Source organism: Crocuta crocuta, unplaced genomic scaffold (assembly GCF_008692635.1).
Source record: "Crocuta crocuta isolate KB4526 unplaced genomic scaffold, BGI_CrCroc_1.0 scaffold16, whole genome shotgun sequence".
NCBI classification, from domain to species: domain Eukaryota; kingdom Metazoa; phylum Chordata; class Mammalia; order Carnivora; family Hyaenidae; genus Crocuta; species Crocuta crocuta.
The window spans coordinates 9,405,394-9,408,749 of record NW_027531893.1 but is presented as its reverse complement, the minus strand read 5'-3'; the positions used below and the strand labels follow the sequence as shown (position 1 = coordinate 9,408,749).

Sequence of the window (3,356 nt, the reverse complement as noted above, 5' to 3'; positions counted from 1 at the left end):
AGTATGACCCCTGGAGATAACTCAAAAGTTAAACATTAAGAGAGACACCTCCTGGCTACCTACCCCCAACCTCCAGAAATGCCTGGGTGAAAGGCTAGGGCCACCAGAGCTGGATGCAGGGACACTTGAGAGGCAATTCCACAGCGGAGAGGAAAACAGGCAGTGTGAGGGTAGGCGGATCCTCCTAAGAAAACCCGGATCCCAGTCAGGGCGGGCTGAGAGGCTTCCCGAAGTCACTCCCCACATACACCACCACCCAGGAATGACTTAGCACCAAAACACCAACAGACCGCCTCAGAGAAGGGCTGAGAATACGCGTCCAAGCCTAGGGACTCAACTTCAGAAACACAGGACAGGCTGTCCACACCCACCTCCCTCCCACTCCCGGCCTCCCCACCAAAACCACACCCCTCCCTGCGGGCGGGGGCGGGTGGGCTGGCACCTGCGACGAGACGGTCCCCAGATGGGTTCAGTGTGGGGCAAGAAGGGAAGGGGGTGCAGGACAGGGCCAAGGAGACCTCAAATGAGCCAGGGAAAGAAGTGAAAGGGGCGGGAGTATGAAAAATCATAATAATAACCAAAATGTAAGAAGCAGAGGCCAGTAGGAAAACTAAGAGAGTAACTGGGAACCACTAGGGATGCGGACAGCAAAGCACCGGGGGACAGGGCGCAAGGGAATGGGAGGCCGGGGAAGACAAAGAGGCTGGAGAACTCACAGTCCTCTGGGGATCGGGAGCCCCGGGGGCTCGGGGCTCAGGGGTCAGGAAGCTGAGTGTCTGGAGAAGACACCCTGCCTGCCCGGCGACTGGAGTCCCCGCGCACAAGAGGCCTGGGAATGCGAATGGTCAGGGAGCAGAGGGGCCTGGAGCTGAAGCTGGGGCCGGGGGGTCCAGGAGTTAGGAGGGACTGAGACCCGGGGGTCTGAGAACCGGGACAGTGGGGACCGGGCACGGAGGTGGGAGCGCTGGGAGACACCGGCGGTGAGGAGACAGGTGTCTGGGAGCTGGCTGTAAGTGGTGGACAGGAGGCTGGGGTCTGGGAGTGCCTCGGCTCGGGTCGCCGGAGAAGTGCAGGTGACCAGGGTCCAGCTCCCGGGCGTTCACGGAGGTCTGCGAGCGACGGGACAGGGGCTGGCCCGCAAGCGGGACGCGGGGACTCGGGGGCCGGNCCGGGAGACAGTGAACAGGCCACGAGAAACGGGCCAACACCGTTCCAGAGAGTAATAGGAACTGAGAAGGGAAATAAAAAAGGGTAATGGGCCAAAGCGCGGGAACGCGGGAGGTGGACAGCCCCCCGGAGGGCGCCCCTAAGGAGACGACCTTTGAGCCGAGACCTGGATGGTGGCTGGGAGACGGCCCGGGAAGACGGGCACAGGAAAGGTGTTCCAGAAGGAACAGCACGTGCGAAGGCCCTAACTTGAGGGGTTGACTGGAGCCAGAGGGTGAGTGAGAAAAGAGCGTTCAGAGAGAGGAGAGAGAACTAGGTGGAGGGCCTTGCAGGCGGCGGTGAGGGCCCTGGACTCTTCTGTGTAACTTTTAAGTAGATAAGGGAACCGGAAGCCACTGCAAGAGTTTACGCAGAGGAGTGACGATCTGAATTAGGGGCCAAGACAATTGCTCTTCCTGGGTTGAGAATGAATTGCTGTGGAGCAGGGTGGGGAAGAGGCAGCTGGTTAGGGAGCTGTTTCCGTCAGTGGCCCAGCAAGAAAGCATATGCCTGGGGCTGGGGTGCCGGCGTTGGACTTGAAGGTGTGTGAAGTATGTGCCATCACGTGTGCATAATGTAAAGCCCAGGTTTCTGCCCCAATTTACACCCTGGGGAAAGGGGACCCACCAAGGTTAAAAGGGCGTTTTTCCACCTTGTCTTGCCCTCCACTGGGAGTAAAAAAATACACCTTACATCACAACCCAGTACACGCATGCGTGGTTAAAGGAGACGTTTAAACAAAAACCGTTCTGTTGGTAATGTATTCCCTCCTATTTTTCTTTCTTTTTTTTTTTTTTAATGCGACTGAGACAGTTGATTGATCCACCGATAAATCTTGACCCCGAGTTGAGAACACTGAATTGAGGACCAAACCTCACAGGGAAATGGAGCCAGAATTCCAGCCCAGTTGTGTGTGTAAGCCACAGCCCCATGGGCTTCCTACTCCACTGCCTCTCAACACAAAACCTCTGACCCCAGGAATTTACCTTTTGGGTTCAGCAGAGGTCAAGGGCTCTTCAGTGAAGGTTGCGGTGCAGCGTTATTTATGATAGCAGGGGGCCCCTGGGTGGCTCAGTCGGTGACACATCCTGCTCTTGGTTTCTCTCAGGTCATGATCTCACAGTTTTGTGAGTTTGAGCTCCTCATCGGGCTCTGCGCTGACATGCAGAGCCTGCTTGGGATTCTCTTTGTCGTTCTCTCTTTCTCTCTCCCCTGTTGACGCTCTGTCTGCCTCAAAAATAAACTTTAAAAAAATAATAATAATATGATAGTATAAGAGCGGAAACCACCAAGGCCCAACTACGCAAAAAGAGCTAAGCAGATCGTGGCCCACGTCACAAGGAATCTCCTGCGGTAGTTGAAAATGCTAATTATAAAGACGGAAACCCAGAGAAAAGCCAAAAAGTCTAAAGTCTACCGCTCTTCTTGGCCTTGAAAAACCCGTTGAAGAGATAATACTGGGGCGGAGGGGAGAAGGAAGAGGGCCTGTGAAGAGCGAGGAGCAGTGTTCCCGATACTGCCCCCGTAACAGCCGAATGGCAGGGTGGAGTGCATGCCTGCTCTCAGAGACACTACAGCTCAGAGGGATTAATAAAAGTCATTACAGCAGCGTAACCGACTCAAAGTATTATGAACCAGATAACTTTCATGGGAAAAATATACGTAACACATGTTTGTATGCAAATGGATGTGTCCGTGTGTTTTCATTTTATCCTTAAGACAACCTTATAAGTAGATGCTCTTATTATTTTCATTTTACAGATGGGGAAACTGAGGCACAAGTGTTTAAGTCACTTTCTCACAGTCACCCAACATTTATAACTTTTAGTAACAGAGCCAGGATTCAAACCCAGGCAGTCTGGCTCCAAGTGCCAGTGCCTTAACCGCTGTACCGTATTGTCTCCTGTGGCCCTCCAGAGCGTGGAATGGAACCATTATGGGCCCCAAATGCGAAAAAAGGGCCCACTCAGTTTCCCCATATCCCAAGCCTGACACAAAAGCCACAAAGCTCCAAGAGATCTATGCTGTGGTACCAGCGAGCATCCTAATGATCAAAGTCAACATTACCAGAGGACATCACCTGTTGCATAACCTTTCCATAACACCCCAGGACCTTTACACAACCCCAGGAAGGTGACCCCCACCCCCCC

General features: G+C 53.9%; 1 long non-coding RNA gene across 1 annotated transcript; it reads left to right on the top strand.

Annotated features, from left to right (window-relative positions):
* The first annotated feature begins 1,172 nt into the window (after positions 1 to 1,172).
* On the top strand, positions 1,173 to 2,890 carry LOC144239259 (uncharacterized). Its single transcript, XR_013337351.1, has 2 exons — positions 1,173 to 1,441; positions 2,020 to 2,890. It is a non-coding gene; the product is annotated as an uncharacterized LOC144239259 (long non-coding RNA).
* The last annotated feature ends 466 nt before the right edge of the window (positions 2,891 to 3,356 follow it).